Source organism: Cervus elaphus, chromosome 25 (assembly GCF_910594005.1).
Source record: "Cervus elaphus chromosome 25, mCerEla1.1, whole genome shotgun sequence".
Lineage (NCBI taxonomy): Eukaryota > Metazoa > Chordata > Mammalia > Artiodactyla > Cervidae > Cervus > Cervus elaphus.
In genome coordinates this window covers 14,785,548-14,803,574 of record NC_057839.1, presented here as the reverse complement: position 1 = coordinate 14,803,574, position 18,027 = coordinate 14,785,548, and positions in this window count along the sequence as shown.

Below are 18,027 nucleotides of genomic sequence, written 5' to 3'. Positions count from 1 at the left end.
GAGAAGGAACTGGCAACCCACTTCAGTATTCTTGCCTGGAAAATCACTTGGACAGAGGAACCTGTTGAGTAATAATCCAATCCATGGGGTTGTAAGAATCAGTCACAACTTGGTGACTACACCACCATCACCACCATGATGATTGATTCCTTGCTTTCAGGGATTATTAAATATGAAATTCTTTCAAAACATGTATATATTTCTGCTTCCTCTGTCAGATAACACAATCATAAAAGGGCTAATGTACTTTATACTCTCTGAACTCTGAAAGTCTATGATTTGAGAGCACTAATTTGGAGAGTAGGAGCAGAGATGAAGAGATTAATTAACAAATGGTATCAAATCAGGCTAAACAGGAAGTCACTTTGTGTGATGGAGGAAAATTAATAAGACTATTTTTAAAAGTCAACGAGCACCGCACTTAAGTGTGGGCTATGAATAGCGAGTTTGAAGGAACAGTAGTATAGGAGGTGGGGGTAGGGGAGAGGTAACCTTCCAGTGGGGAAATCTGATAAACATTACCTTAGCCATGTGATCAAGGTCAACATCAACAGTCATAGGTCATGTTGATAGTATATACCCTTGATATGATGTGATGAAAATGGCACCTTACATCTGAGGTCCTCTACCAGAACCTATTACGTTAGTCTAATCACAAGAAAAACATGAGACTTGTCCCCAGAGAGGTACATTCTCTTACCTCTTACAAAATCACTAGTATACCTCAAAACTGGCAAAGTCATCAAAACCAACGGAAGCTTGAGAAACTCTCACAGCCAAGAGGAGCCTAAGAAGACATGGCAACTAAAGGCAATGTGGTGTCCTAGATGGAATCCTGACATAGGAGAAGGACGTTGGGTAAACACCAAGGAAATCTGAATAAACTATGGACTTTAGTTAATACTATTTTGGTATTAGTTAATTGATTATAACAAAGGTGCATTAGTAGATGTTAATAATAGTGGAAACTGGGTGGAGGGTATAGGGAACTCTGTAACACTCAGTTTCTTCCACAAATGTTAATTGTTCTAAAAACTAACAGCTATTTTTTAAATAAAAAATTTAAGAACAATTATTTAAAATAAGAACTATGACAATTTTTTTTAAAAAACAAGCTCACTGAGCCCATACTTGGGTGGTAAAAGCTCTTATTATTAAGAAGGGACCTTTCTGCCTAATGATTCAACCTCATCTGAGTTTTCCTGGAATTCTCTGTAATGAAAAGAATATATAAACTATTGACTTACTCTGTATTCCCATGGCCAACTCGCCTTTTCTAGGCCACAGCCACCTGGAAACTTAAAGTTAAAATTTATAAGCATAAGCTATGTGTTTCCCCCAGAAAGAGTAAAAGTTATTTTATAGTCATACCAGGGTTGGATTTCTGGCTGTACCATTTATAAGCTGTGTAACAATATTGAACATATCACTTAACCTCTCTGAAACTCAGTTTTCTCCTTTCTTAAAAAAAAAGAAAAAAAACAAAACAAAAGACATTGAAAGATTATGACAAGCAAGACAACATGCAGTCCTTAAGTCAGTCTCCAGCACATCAAAGTTCCCAGTAAGTGATAGTTAATAATAAACAGGGTCTTCAATCCACAACAAGATGAGATCATCCCTTGGGCTGCACCGAAAAATAACTTAGAGCTCTTCCCTTCCAGTCCTCCTTCCCACCCCAGCAGGTCACAGGGCATCAAGCATCTAGAAGGCTTTCTGCCAAAAACGGTCCTGGTTTGTTATCTCAGGGAGTCTTGGTCATTTAGCAAAGTCAGGGTCTTTGTTATTGTTTTCATCCCCACTGGCCGAGCAGAGAAAGACCAAGCCACAGGATACATCTCTGCCTGCCAAGGTCCTGTGTTCCCGAAACAAAAACGCGATAAAAATGGCAGTTCGTGGCTTGGGAGCCCGTGGGGAGGGCTCTCCTCCTCTTCCTCAGCACCTGTCGCTGAGACGGGGCGGCCCAGCCCGGCGGCAGCTCCAGCCCCGGGGCTCCCGGCAACGCCGCCCAGCCCACTCAGCGACTAGAAAGCGCCCATTGAGGGCTTGCAGCTGCCGGGGCCGCTTGCCCAAATACTACATAAAGCCTCAACTTCAGCTCCAGTGAAGAAGTCACTACTGTGTTCTTCCTGAGCCCCAGTCACGGCTATCAAACATTCAAAGCAAACTGGCGATGGTTAAACACTGCATGTGTTTACACCCCGAATCTTGAATCACAATGGGGAGGCTTGAGCTGCCAAGGCCCGGCTTTATCCTGGACACTGAAGTCTGTTCTCTGACCCACCGAACAGGAGTAGCGTTGAGTAAATACCAGATCGCTTTGCTTTTCATAGATGTTTGCTCTCAGGGACTTCAATGGGGTTCGTCTCCAGGCGGGGTTGAAGGGCACATACTTGCAGAGTCAAGATGCTGTCTCACGTGAGTGGGCGTTCAGAAGCTTTAAGGCTTTGGAAGCCATCCCTAAAGAGAAAATCCAAACAGTATAAAATAAAATATATCCAAGCAGATGAAAGGATAACTGGGATCCTTTAAAAAAAGAAAAACTGCTATGAAAAAAGTGAGGAGGAAAAAGAAGGATGGCAATGTGGTTAGTGGGGTGAGCTGAGGGCTGGATGTTTAGAGCTTCCTAACACTGTTCTCTACCCTTGAGAATTTAAACAGTTTATTCATTTGAAAAAAATTCTATAATAAGAAAGACCGTTTGCCTCGCCCCTTTATCTATGATAAAATACAAAACCTAGATTTTCTTTGAAATGTCCCAGTCTGTTCTGTGTTTTTAACTCTTTCAGGTTTTTTATCCTTTACATTGCATGTCAGGATTTTGATTTTTCAGACTATAGAAACGTACATCATCATTGTGATAAATCGAGAAATGCAGGAAGCAAACATAAAGAAGAAAGTGTAAGTACTATATCTTTGAATTAGAGTTTGTATTTTTGTACACTTCCTTGCCACCTTTATATACAGAGAGAAAGAAAGAAAGAGAAAAAAGTAATTTTAAACATACTTAAATAGAATCCAATTTTGCTTAGCTTTATACTATGTGTTGTTTTTCTATTTTTTTTTTTTAACTTCTCATGACCATTCCCCATACCACTAGATATTCCTAAAAGAATGACTCATAATGGCTTTGGAATATTTTCACCCTATGTTTTTCGATGCCAGAAAAAAGTTCAAAACAGAGTTTTACTTATACCATGCCATACTTTTAAAAAAACAGAACAAGCTTTTTATAGCTAGAGAGTATAAGGAAATTTATTTTGTACTGGATATATACCACTTTCTCCAGAATAATTTAAGAATTGCAGCTGGATTCAGCATAGTATTTGGCAAGTACAAATATAGTAGTAAGATGAAGTTTTCTTACCTTCAGATGTGCTCCAAAAGGGAAATGAGACAAAGAATGGAAATTGAGCACAAGGGTGGGTTGTAGATGTGAGGCGCGAAGCCAGAAATGGGAGACGGTGACTCAGTTCTCAGACATAATCACACACACACACACATACACACACACACACGCACACACACGCACACACATCCCGACTTCTGCAGTCTGTGCACCAGCTGACAGGACCTCTCTCTTTTAAGAACTTTGGAATCAAAATTCAAAGGGATCCAGTGAAAATCATAAAGATTAAGAGGAAAAGACATATTGCATATTAGAAATGCAGAATAACAGAAGAGATGACAGGCAGATCCAGGGACAAGCTCTCCAGCATGGTCTGGGCACTTGCTACACCTACAGCCATACATCGGATACGAAGGTGAAAGAATAAGCTACAGTGTTCAGCCCCATGGAGCTCCCAGACTAATGGAGAAGACGGGATGTAAGCAAGTCATTTCAGCTCAACATGAGACTTGCACGGACGGAGAACGGAAGGCAGCCCTTAGCCAGCCTGGGAGCAGAAGGATGAGGATTCATGTGCCATCAGAAGGTCTCAGAGAGGATGCAGCCTAGGAGCCAAGCTGAGAAGAATGAGACCTCACAAACATGGGAGGAAAGGGAAAATCATGGGGGGAACACTGAGTTAGCAAAGAAAGAGAAACAACTCTATTTTAAAACATCTTTTTGTCATGGGCTTGAGACCCAATGTTATTTGATATAGACTTATCCTTTTTTCCTGTAATATACATACAGAATATATAATACTCTGAAGCACCCCTGAAAACTTTTGTGCTGGACAAACTTTGATAATTTTAAGCGTATTCCAAATAAATGAAGGGACAGTCATTTAAAGAAACCCTACTTAGTTTGTTGGGATTCCCTGGTGGTTTAGATAGTAAAGAATCTGCCTGCAAGGCAGGAGACTAGGGTTGGATCCCTGGCTCAGGAAGATTCCCCTGGAGAAGGGTAATTTGTTTATCTAGATAATCCCTTATTCCATTATTTTTTAAAAATATAGGATTACACATACGCTTGCAGTTGGTGCAATGGTGAAAATAGATGTCTTCCTACTTGTTGCATTTGTTAGTTCGAAACCCAGAAGGACCTTGAATGAATTTTGTGTTTATTTTCTGATGCCCTGTCTCTCACTCACACTTACCCACTTACTTAGTCAACTTATACAGTGAATATTAAAATTCAGATAGCAAAGGCAGACAACAGTACAGACAAATGTGGCCAGTTGTTGTTCAGTCCCTAAGTCCAGTCTGACTCTGTGATCTCCAAGGACTGCAGCACACCAGGCTTCCCTGTCCTTCACTATCTCCTGGGGTTTGCTCAAACTCATGTCCATTGAGTCGGTGATGCTACCTAACCATCTCATCCCCTGTCATCCCCTTCTCATCCTGCCCTCAGTCTTTCCCAGCATCAGGGTCTTTTCCAATGAGTCGGCTCTTCACATTAGGTGGCCAAAGTATCAGAGCTCCAGCTTAAGCATCAGTCTTTCCAAAGAATATTCAGGATTAATTACCTTTAGGATTGATTGGTTTGATTTCCTTGCAGTCTAAGGGACTCTCAAGAGTCTTCTTTAGCACCACAATTTGAAGGCATTGATTCTTCAGCATTCAGCCTTCTTTATGGTCCAACTCTCACATCTGTATGTAACTACTGAAAAAAAACAGAGCTTTGACTATGCAAACCTTTGCCAGCAGAGATGTCTCCGCTTTTTAATATGCTGTCTAGATTTGCCATAGCCTTCCTTCCAAGTAGCATCTTTTAATTTCATGGCTGCAGTCACCATCTGCAGTGATTTTGGAGCCCCCAAAATAAAATCTGTCACTGTTTCCACTTTTTCCCCTTGTCTGTGGGCCATTAAAAATGTGGCCAGTGTGAATGCAAATTTTAATCTCTTTTTTTAAAAAACAAGTTGAGTTGATTTTGAAAACTACCACATTTGCAAAGCTGACTTGGCAGTTTTAATTCTCAGGCTTTTTTTTTTTTTTTCAGTTTGCAACCTCCCACAACCTACACAGTGACAGTTAAGGCAGGTCAAGACTATAATTACCACTTAGCAAATAGAGAAACCAAAATGAAAAGGCAAGGTTGGCTTTTAGCTGCTCTCCCAGGTAGACCTTTATATTGTCAGCTGTAAATAGAGAGGTTTTCTGCAGTGACTGGAGGCTGCATCCTCAGATGAGCTCTAGGTCCACTGAGTTACAACACAGCCGTTTTCAGGAGGTGAATCATGCCCTCTACTTCAGTTTAATTAGAACTCTCAAATCTTGATGGTATTGAAAGTATCTATGAATCTATGGCAGGATGGTCAAGGGCCCCACAAACTAGCTGAAGGGACAGGAGGCAGGAGACTATTCTTATCTCCCTATATTACTGTTTCGATCCCCAGGCCAGAAAGTGTTTCACTGTAGTTAGAGTAAATACAGACTCAGGATAACTTTTTTTTTTTTTCAAACAGAAAAAAAATTTTTTTTTTATTTGTCCAGAAGAGCAGTGGTAACACAAAAGAGGACAAGTGTAGTTGTTATTTAATGAGTCATCTTGGTTTCATTTCTCTTAACTTGAATTTTTGTTGTTCAGAATATAAAGTTCCATGGATATGTTTCTAATTTGAAGGAACTTAAACTACTTCACAAGGTTATACTTTAAAAAAATAAGATAGTATAGAACATGGCATGATTGTTTATATGGGTTTTAGGTCACTAATACCACTGTTATCTTTTTCTCCTAGAGCATGGACTATATACTTATTGGAAAATTTTCTTGAAATAGAAATATCTCTGTGTTAACTTTGATTCTGGAATAATCAAAGATAATTTCAGTGCCGATGTTCTGGTGACTACTACTGCGTTACACATTACCCTGAAATCAGTAGCTTAAAACTGACCATTTTATTTTGGTCACAGTTTTGTGGGCTGGGAATTCAGGAAGAGCTCAGCCTAGGCAGGCCTTGCTGGGGATTTTTCAGGCTGTTACCGTCAGATGTTGGCTGGGGCTCCTACCATCAAAGGCTCCACTGTGCTCTCTCCTGAGTGTGTGGTTGTGGAATTTCTATGGGAGCTTGGCATGGTTCATTAACAGAGCACCTACACCAGCATGACGGTCTTGGGGTGCTCAAACTTCCCGGATGCTGCATGACTTCCCCCAAGCCATCAGTCCCAAGAGAACCAGGCCTTTGCCAACCTAACCTCCGACATCACACAGCATCACTGTCACAGACTCAATGGGTTACAAGTGAGTCACTAAGATTGACCCCCCTCTTATAGGGAGAAATATCAAAGACACATTTTTAATCTGCCAGATACATGTCTGTGTTTGTGTGTTAAATAACGACTTGGAGTGTATTATCTTAAACTAGCAACCTAGATCCTCCTCAAGACTGCACAAGTCTGTGAGTTCATTTTTTACTTCCAGTACCTAGCGCAGGGCACTGTGTTGTATCAAATGCTCCAGGGCTTCCTTGGTGGCTCAGACTATAAAGAGTCTGCCTTCAATGCAGGAGACCTGGGTTAGATCCCTGGGTCAGGAAGATGCCCTGGAGAAGGGAATGGCTACCCACTCCAGTATTCTTGCCTGGAGAATCCCATGTACAGAGAACCCTGGTGGGCTACAGTCCGTGGGATCACAAAGAATCAGACTCGACTGAGCAAGTGAAACACACACATGTTAAACTAAGCAGAGAACTGACAAGCTGAAGACACTGCAATCCAAATGAAGAGAGTTTGTGGCTGCCAAATTTTTACCTTTTTGTGAGCTGGAAGGATGACTGTGCTGATAAAACCATTCTATATAGTAACAACAGAAAAGCTTGGGGGTTTAAAGGTAAAAGGAATCTCAGAAATCCTATGGCCCTACCCTTCCTTACAGCCTTCCTCATTGTACCCCAAGGGCTTCCCTGGGTTTGGAAGATCCCCTGGAGAAGGAAATGGCACCCCACTCCAGTACTCTTGACTGGACAATCCCATGGAAGGAGGAGCCTGGTAGGCTACAGTCCACAGGGTCGCAAACAGTTGAACATGACAGAGTGACTTCACTTTCACTTTCATTGTGCCCCAGTTTTTCCGGCTGAAGCCCAGAGAAAGTAAGTGACATAACTAAATGACAAAGATCAAGTCTCCAGTCATAAATTCTAGTCACTGCTTTTGGTACATTATAAAACGTTTTTGTCAGTCACTGTTTGGGGTTATGACTTGATCAAATTGTAGGGGCTTCCCTGGTAGTTCAGATGGTAAAGCGTCTGCCTGCAATGTGGGAGACCTGAGTTAGATCTCCGAGTCGGGAAGATCCCCTGGAGAAAGGAAATGGCAACCCACTCCAGTACTCTTGCCTGGAAAATTCCATGGATGGAGGAGCCTAGTAGGCTATAGTCTATGGGATCACAAAGAGTTGGACACAACCGAGCACCTTCACTGTGTTCACTGGTTCACTGTGGTTTAGATCTTTTTCATGTATAAGGGTGAATGAGGTTGAGACTCTACCAACCTGTTGACTCAGCACGAGTTCTTTTATTACTGGACTTTTCTATCCATTTCATCAGGTGGATAAAAGTCCTAGAAATGTCTCACTGGGAGGCCCCAGGAGTGGCTATCTTCAGTCCCAGGTCAGAAAACCTAACTTCCTAACGCTTTCCTCCTATCTTGCAATAAAATCTTGTAGTTTCTATGACCAGGCAGTGTGAAATCTGGAAGGCTTCCTGCAATCTACAAAAAGCCGTGAGGTAACGAAGGTGTCCCTAAGATTGCCTAAAACCTGTCACAAGGATCCATTGTATTTCTAGGTAGTGACCACCCGGCATACTGTGACAACGTGAGATGCTGTCCTAGCTGTTTGGAGTCTTGGAAGCAGAAAGATAGCCCAGTCCCCTGTTTTGCACTACATTGATGCCGTTTTGTCTGGAAGAATAGGATTTTTAAAGTGACCACCCAGATAATTAATATAAGGAAAGAAATCACACCTTCTTTGAAGTTTCTGCAGCTCCCTTTAGTGAGGGAAGGCTCCTGCTATAGCCTTTGTCAGGGCCATGTTTGAGGCTTGTTCAATTTAATAAATTCCATAGTTTTGCGGAAAGACAAGCAATAGAACTGGTGCCTCAGACTTGTTCTTAAACTAATTTCTTAGTTCTGTAAATATGCCTTTAATCCATTAAATTGATGTTTGTGAAAGAGACTGGCTCATAGCATGAACTCAGTACGTGTTAAGTCCCCTTTTCCAATCCCTCAGAACTATATAGTGAGTGACTCATGTCCACAATGTTAGTGTTTCTCTAAAATCTTCTGACTCTTTGTTAGCAATGAAATGTTGTTAACATTTGCTTTCCTGACCTTATTAAGGCAAAAAATCTTTTGGAGCTCTTTGTATTAGCGTTCCCCAGAAAACTAATAGAAAAAAATACAAATATATATATGTATAGAAAGTGAAAGTGGCTCAGTCGTGTCTGACTCTTTGTGACCCTGTGGACTGTAGCCTGCCAGGCTCCTCTGTCCATGGAATTCTCCAGGCAAGAAGACTGGAGTGGGTAGCTCTTCCCTTCTCCAGGGTATCTTCCCAATCTAGGTATCCGACTCAGGTCTCCCACATTGCAGGCAGATTCTTTACCATTTGATCCACCAGGGAAGTCCATATATATGTATGGAAACATAAATATACATATGTGTGTGTGTGTGTGTATATATATATATATAGAGAGAGAGAGAGACAGGGAGAGATTTATTATAAGGAATTAGTGATCATGGAGGCTGACAAGTCTCCGTGAGACTTGCAGTCACTCTCAATAAAATCTGCATTCAACAAGCTGAAGACCCAAGAAAACCAGTTTATTTCCAATCTGAGTCCAAAAGCCTAAAAGCAGCAGAACCAATAGTGTAGTTCCAGTCTAAAAGCCAGCAGAGTTTCAACTTTAGGAAGAGCCAGTCTGAGTTCCAGGGAAGGAGAAAAACCAATGCCCCAGCTCAAGGTGATCAAGCAAGAGGAAATTCCCTCTCCTTTGAGGGAGGGTCAACCTTTTTATTCTATTCAGGTCCCCAAATGATTGGATGAGGCTCACCCACAGTAGGGAGGACAATCTGCTTTACTCCGTCTGCCTGTGCACGTGTTCATCTCATCCAGAAACACCCTCACTGACACATCCAAAATGTCTGGGCCCTCTGTGGTCCAGTACAGTTGATACACGAAATGAACCATCACATTCCTCTTCCAATGAGTGCTAGCCAAACTGAACTTCAGGTGAGATTGGTATGGTTGTAACAAAAAGGACTTTCTAGATTAAATGGATGTGTTCCTGAGGATGTGTCAAATATCCAGTCCTCCGTGCCATCAGGTGTTACTGTGTGCTCAGAACATTTCATTCCAGTGCTTTGCACTTATTCGCCCAGTCGTGTCTGACTCTTTGCGACCCCATGGACTGTAGTCTGCCAGGCTTCTCTGTCCATGGGGACTCTCCAGGCAAGAGTACTGGAGTGGATTGCCACGCCCTTCTCCAGGGGATCTTCCCCACCCAGGGATCGAACCCAGGTCTCCCACGTTGCAGGTTGATTCTTTACCATCTGAGCCACCAGCGAAGCCCACAATAAGTTTGTGGTTATGTAAAGGAGAAAGCGAAAGTCACTCAGTCGTGTCCAACCCTTTGCAACTTAACCTCATGGACTGTAGCCTGCCAGGCTCCTCTGTCCATGGAATTCTCCAGGCCAGAATACTGGAGTAGGTGGCTGTTCCCTTCTCCAGGGGATCTTCCCAACCCAGGGATCAAACCCAGGTCTCCTGCATTGCAGGCAGATTCTTCATCATCTGAGCCACCAGGGAATCCTGGCATTCCAGAACATATGAATAAATGTGATGCTCCCCTATCCCTGCCCTGGGAATGCATTTACAGGGATAAGGCAGGGCCAGAGGCAGGAGGATGTCCTATGTAGAAGGTTGCCTCAGTCACTATCCTAGGAAGGGGTGCTGGTGCAAGCCCTCCATCTTCCCTTCAGAAGGTGAAAGACTTGCCTTCAGAGGTATCACAGGGCAAGGACAGTATAGTGCACTTCACAGACGTTCACAGACAGCAATGGCATTTTAGTGCCTGTAGTCAGAAGGTAAACCATCTGCACAATCATGATTGATCCAAAATTTAGATATTGTAAATGTGCCGCACTTTGGTCCTATTTAGAAACCAGAAGCCTTTTCTCACGTGGTAGCAGCAATACTCTTGCCTGAGAAATCCCAAGGACTGAGAAGCCTGGCAGGCTACAGTCTATGGGGTTGCAAGAGTTGGATGCGACTCAGTGACTAAACCACCGCAGCAGCAAGTCTGCACCTTAGCGGTTGGGGGTGTTGACTGCAGGGTTCAGAGCCTGCAACTATTAGGGCTCCTACTGCTGCCAACGCAGAAGTGAAAATGGGGAACCTTGTAGAGTTTCAGAGTAGAAAAAAAGTTATAAAAACAATGGCTGAAGAAGCCTTGTGTTAGCTAGAATTTGTGCTTGTGTTAGCTAGAATCCATTATCTTTATAATGAATCGCTAAAGAGATTGTATCTATATAATGTTGTATACCCATTGCACTGTCATCTTCCTCATGATACAGTCTGAAAACAGAAACAGAGAACGTAACGAACTTGTCCTCAGGTCACGCAGCAAGTAAGTAGCAGAGCTCCCTGCAGGGGTTTGAAAAGAGAGAGTCTGGCTCCATGTCTAGTCACCAAACTAGATGTCCTATCTAGTTTGGTGGGTCCTATCTCTGCAACTCAAACTCCCTGCAGGGGTTTGAAAAGAGAGAGTCTGGCTCCATGTCTAGCCGCCAAACTAGATGTCCTATCTAGAGAAGTGGGTCCTCTCTCTGCAACTCAAAACAAAACCACAATCTCCCCCCAGTGACCCCACCAGGTTGCTGCCTTGTCCTGCCAAGGCCCAGGGGGATTACTGAGCAAAGGTTCTCCTTTTGTGTTTTCAACCTACGCCACGTAAGCCACAGGTAGAAGTTTATGGGGATGAAATGAAGACCAGCCCTGGTGAAGTCAGAGCCTCTCCTCTGGACCCTTCACCTAACTTGAGACTTTTATGCCCTGCCCGCTCCATCCACCATCAACTACAAGCCCCTTAAAGGTTTTTATTGCCCATTCCACTCAGACTTGAATTTCCCTTTGAAGTTTTTGTTAGTTTTATAACAAAAATCTTGGCACTGAATTTTAATTTCCATAGCAGTAGGGCTGCCGTCAGGAAATATTTCCCTCTCCTCCACTGGTCCTCATCACAAAGAAAGAGGGCCTCCTCTTCTTTCTTTGTGAGGAAAGCTGTGGACTGGAGATGCAGCGGTGAGCAAAGCAAGCAGGGCCCTGCTCAGAGTGTATAGGTTAGTGGGGAAAACAAACGTGATTCAGAGACTTACACATAAATAGAAAGCTTGCAGTGACAAGTGCTATAAAGGAAAGGTGCAGAGTTCAGTGGGCCAGAATGGGGAGTTGACCTACTCAGGAAGGTCCAGGAAGTCTTCCCTAAGGAGGTGACCCAGAGTGAAGGTCTGGAGAGAAAGGGGAGTGCGTCACAGGAAAAAGCTGCTCAGAGGCCGTAGACCCAGGCAGGAAGGAGTATGGGGATTCTGAGGAACCAAGAGAAGACCAGCGCGGCTGGAGAACAGTGGATGGGGATGTGGCAGATAATGAGGGAAGAGAAGGAAGCAGAGGCAAGACCATGTCAGCCCGCATGAAGCGGGGCTTATATACCTAGAGCAGCTCTTGCAACTCTAACTTTTCATCAGAATCACCTAGGGAGTGTTTTAAAAATACTGGTAAGAAGATCCCACTCCAGAACAACTCAATCCAGACTTCTGGAAGTGAGACCCAGGCCTAAGTTTTGTTTGTGTGTGTGTTTGCTTGTTGTAAGGCCTCCAGATGATTTTATTGTGAAGTTTGGAATGAGAATCATTGCCCTGCAGCAAAGAGGAAATGATAAAACATTTAAAAGATGTATATTGTGTGTGTTTGGGGGGAGATGGATGTCATCATCAGATTTACACTTCAAAAAGCATCCTTTAACTAGAACCATGGAGTAAGAAATGCTAGGAATTAAAGGTTTCAGAAAGACTGATTGAGTAGCAAGTAAATGATGCAACAATTTTGGATTTGGGTAGCAGCAATGGAGGGCTTCCCAGGTGGTGCTAGTGGTAAAGAATCCAGTGGAAATGAAAAGAAATGGGTAAAGATGAGGGACTTCTCTTTGACTGAACAACTGGGACTGGTGGAATGGTGAAATGATGGACTTGGTACAGGAGAGAGATGATGATTACCGGGATTCTGCTTATACAGCAAACTAGATAATTGTCCTCTTTATTGAGACAGGGACAAAAGCTAGCCCCAGACATGGTAAGAGTGAGGGTGGGTCTTCAGTTTTGGCCTGCGGAGTATGCTTTCATTGCGTGCTTTACTTCTCTTTTCTCCAGGTGATCAATATGTCACTCACCAGTCCTTGCTATTTATTACCCATTAAAATAAACAATAGCTACAGCAACAAAATTATTGAGCTAAGTTCAAGTCACTGGCCTTATTAATCTGCTTTCAATTTAGTCAGAGAAGCTTACTTATGAGTGAAAAAGCTTTCTTAGTTAAGTATACATATTTCCCTACCACAGTTCTATTTCATCTTCTCCTTAAAATTTTTTAATGCTGTCTATTTATTAAGACATTGAATGCCAAGTGACAGAAGCCCCACTCCAATAAGCTTAAATAGAAAAAACATTTTGTTGTAATGATATGAAGGTATCCTCATGGATACAAATTTGAATCTGCAGGAAAAGCTGAAGTCAGGAACTCAGGACTCCATGGTCGCTCTCCTCAGTTCCTCCTCTCTGCACAGCTGCTTTGTTCTCTCTCCTCACAAACCAGCTTCCGTGACGTTTCTTGTCAGCATAAAAGAAAATAGGGTAACTGACAGTTTGGGAGCTTTAAATGTTAGGGCTCAGACTGACTGACTCAGCACAGAATCCAAAATCCTGAGAAAGGAACTCACTGGCTCAGTTGAGCCACATGTCCTCCTTTGGACCAATCAGTTGTGGCCAGGAAGTATGAGCTGAGGAAAAGGGGATGGTCCTCCCACACTGATTCATAAACCCCACTGCACTCTGGCTGAAATGGATGCTCCTATGATAACCTGTGGGGACTGCATTAATACCAGGCTTGCAAATCTTGGAGAAGCAGAGGTTAGGCAAATAGGGCAAGTTTTCTGATCCATCCCAACTGAGTAAATTCACATATGTGAGCCATCAGCTCCATCTGAAAACAGTTTCAAAAAGGTTGATAATTTACAAAATATTTTATTTCTCTGGACTGGTGCTATCATGACATCTGAAGCTTCCAAAATTTCTAGAATGTCATATTAGATAGTGACTATGCCAGTATATTTGTATTTGAATGTATATGATTTGGACCGGCTTCTCTGGTGGCTCAAATGATAAAGAATCTGCCTACAATGCAGGAGACCTGGGTTCAATCCCTGGGTCAGGAAGATCTCCTGAAGAGCGAATGGCTACCCATTCCAGTATTCTTGCCTGGAGAACTCCATAGACAGGGTAGCTTGGCAGGCTAAAGTCCACGGGGTTGCAAAGAGTCAGACATGACCAAGCAACTAACACTTTTCATGATCTGGACTACGAGGTTTTGAATGGATTCGACAAAGCAATGCACTAACTGTGGAATTATGCTGATTTGAAATATCATTTGCACTTCTGTAGATGAAAGATTATATAACAATTTCTAGCTCTTTTGATTCTCATTAATATTTGATTAACACTGACTCCCCAAAGCCCTAAAAGCAGGAGCAGGGGTTACAATTTCAATTGCATTTGGGAAAATATGTACTTTGTTCCCTTGGAAATGAAGGCGAACATATTAAATGACACGTCATGAAGAAGCTGGTTTTGACAGTGTTTTCTTTTGAAGCTCTAAGATAAAATGAGGACTTTGCACATGACAGATGATGAAGATGATCAGAAATAAAGATTTTGGCTGAGCTTTCTTATGGATGGGCCTTGAAAAACATTAGGAAATAATCAGGTCGATATTTCCATTCTAAGTTCTCAGGGTGGGGCCCTCTTTGCAGACCATACTCATGTATTCATGACTTTTGGAATGTCCCTCAAGGCATTTACCATCCAGTTAGAACTAAATGAATGCATGGTTAATAACATTTATAAAACTTCTACTTCTGAGAGTCCAGCAGACAGTCTACATTAGTTTCAGAGAGAAGTCAAGGGATGGGAATCCAGGCAGGCATGAGTTGCCCTGCCCTGCCAAAACTGTGAAATAACTGCCTCCAGACACTTTTATCAGGCTTCCCTGGTGGCTCAGTTGGTAGAGAATCCACCCGCAATGAGGGAGACCTGGGTTCGATCCCTGGGTTGGGAAGATCCCCTGGAGAAGGGAAAGGCTACTGACTCCAGTATTCCGGCCTGGAGAATTCCATGGACTATACTCATGGGGTCACACATTTATCAGCACAGACTGGGTTTTCTCACTGTCGGCCTCTCTGATCTTACCTTTAACTTCCTTCTCCATCTTCTGGAGGGTCGCTCTGATTTGTTTCAGTCTTGCTCTCAACTCACCTTTGACTATTTCCTGCTAAGGCGCTAACTGAAAATTGAGGTGTTGTCTCAAACACAGCAGGGCAGCAGATTGAAGGTTTAGATTCTGGATCTGTGTCTGTTGTTATCAGTGTCATCTAGGGATCTAGTTTTTCTCATGTCCCCAGACCTCAGTTTCCTCACCTTTAAGACAAATGGGAAAGAATTAGATGCTAAACTCTCTCCCAGGCATTGCATGTTAGTCTATGTAATAACAGCTTTCAGATGTGTTTGTATTCTAAAAGGTATGAGGAGGGCAGTCCCTCTCCCTCCCCAGTATAATTCAGAGGAAGGGTCAACAAACTCTTTCTGTAAAGAGCTAGTAACAAGTTTAGGCTTTGTGAGGCATACAGTCCCTGTTGCAACTACAAACTCTGCCAGGCAAGCATAAAAGCTGCACAGAAAATGGGAGTTATTTATGAACATAGGTGGTAGGCTGGAGTTAACCTGCAAGATAGAGTTTATAAACTCCTGGTTTAGAAGATGCTGAATGAGACCAAGTTGCTTGAGTTGAGTTCGAAACTCAGCTCTACCAGTTCCCTGACCTTTTTGTGCCAGTTTCTTTATCCGCAAAGTGGGAGAGATGGCATAGTGGAGAAATGAATTCTTATGTGTACGGCATGTAGACCAGTGCTTGATTCATAAGAAGTGTGGTTAGCGGTTGTTCTCTTCCCTCTTTTCACATTCATGTTATGTTTCTGCACACTGTCTTTCTGTTGATGAGCTTAGCCCAACAACCTATTCTGCAGGGAGGTGTTACTAAAGCAAGGGCCACTGGCCTGCCAGGTGAAGAAAGACCTATCCCTGGAAGGAAACTAGTCTCTTCTGAACTTTCTACTGGTGGACAGTCACAGCTCTCTCCAAAGCTTCTTACTAGAGCAAAAGCATATGAACTTGGCCTGCCTCAGATGAATGGCTCTCATGCCCCCTTGTAGGATATCACCTGAATCTAAGATGAATGGTCTTGTACCTTCTGCAGGGTAGCCTGTTGTTAAGCCAAGAAGTTTCTGAACCCCTCGCTAAGAGAGGATGAATAAGGAAAAGCCTGACAAAGCCACCTCTGTCAAAGTACTGAGCCTTGGACTTCCTTGGTGGTTTAGCAGTTTAGACTCTGTGCGTCCAATGCAGGAGTTGCAGGTTTGATTCCTGGTCCGGGAACTGAGATCCCATGTGCCATGAACTATGGCCAGTAAAAAAAGGTACTGAGTCTCATGATCTGTAGAATAATAGATTTCTGATATTATACAAAGGATTGGTGAGGGAATGTCTCCTGCATGAGGGGAATGTCAGGACACAGTTTTAATGTGGTCCAGCATGGCCTGCAGAAGGGAGATGGTGGTGCTGCTGGGTGTGGAGAGGGTATTTGCCATCATTTTTGGCCAGGTAAATGGTTTGGGAAATGGGCACATATTCTTTTTTCCTTTTGAATTGAGTGACTGAAAAAATAGCAGGAATTGCAATCTCTTTGCCACAGAATTGTGTGGTAGAGTCTTTTATAGCATTTCACATTTAAAGAAGCTTTGTCCTTAGATTACATCATCAGCCTGCATGGTTCCTTCTGTTTTTTCATGTGGCTCAGTGCCTGAATTATGTACAAGATTATTAATCTTTTACAAGGCCATTGTTGACAGACCTGTAGTCAGGTATACGAGTCATAAATCTTGTCTTCCATAAGTCAACAGTGCCTGTTATATTTGGCAAGTGCTTACCAGGCACCAGCTAAACCAGAATCATACCAGTGGGGCCATGGGCCAGACCAGTAAGGCCCTGCATTTAGGAGATGTAGGTTCTTGTCATGATTCCATCACTAACTGGCTATGTGACTTGCAGCATCACTTAACTCAGTATCATAGAGACAGTTATCTACTCTCTCTGAGACTCAGTTTCCTTCCCTGAAATATAAGAGAATCAAACTCTTAGATTGGTACAAAAGTAATTGCGGTTTTGAATTGTTGGAAGTTTGTTGTTTGATATTGGAATACATTCTTACATGTGGTTATGTTATACATCATTTTAATGTGCATTTCTCGCTTTATGTTTTTTGGTAATGACTTATTACTTGCTGTTTATATTTATTTGAGACTAGGGAAATGGTATTAGACAAAAAGTAAATTCAAGCGATATTTTTATTGAGTTCAAAATGGGTTGTAAAGCAGCAGAGACAACTCGCAACATCAACAACCCATTTGGCCCAGGAAATGCTAATGAATATACAGTGCAGTGGTGGTTCAAGAAGTTTTGCACAGGAGACCAGAGCTTTGAAGATGAGGAGCATAGTGGCCAGCCATTGGGAGTTGACAATGATCAACTAAGAGCATCGTCAAAGTTAATCCTCTTACAGCTAAATGAGAAGTTGCCCAAGAACTCAACGGTGACTATTCTATGGTCATTTGGCATTTGGAGAAAATTGGAAAGGTGAAAAGGCTCAGTGAGTGGGTACCTTGTGAGCTGATTGGAAATCAAAAAAAATCATTGTTTTGAAGTGTTATCTTCTTATTCTGTGCAACAACAACAAACCATTTCTCAGTCAGATTGTAATGTGCAATGAAAACTGGATTTTAAATGACAATCAGTGATGACCAGCTCAGTGGTTGGACTGAGAAGAAGCTCTCAAGCACTGCCCAAAGCTAAACTTGCACCACAAAAGGTCATGGTCACTGTTTGGTGGTCTGCTGCCCATCTGATCCATCTGATCCACTACAGCTCTTTTCAATCCTGGCAAAACCATTATATCTGAGCAGTATGCTCAGCAAATCAATGAGATGCACCAAAAACTGCAGCAGGCATTTGTCAAAAGAATGGGCCAAATTCTTCTCCACGACAACGCCTGACCACACATCATACAACGGATACTTCAAAAGTTGAACAAATTGGGCTGCAGAGTTTTGCCTTATCTGCCATATTCACCTGACTTCTTGTCAGCCCAACCACCATTTCTTCAAGCTTCTCGACAACATTTTGCTGGGAAAGTTCTTCCACAACCAGCAGGATGCAGAAAATGCTTTCCAAGAGTTTGTCAAATCCTGAAGCATGGATTTT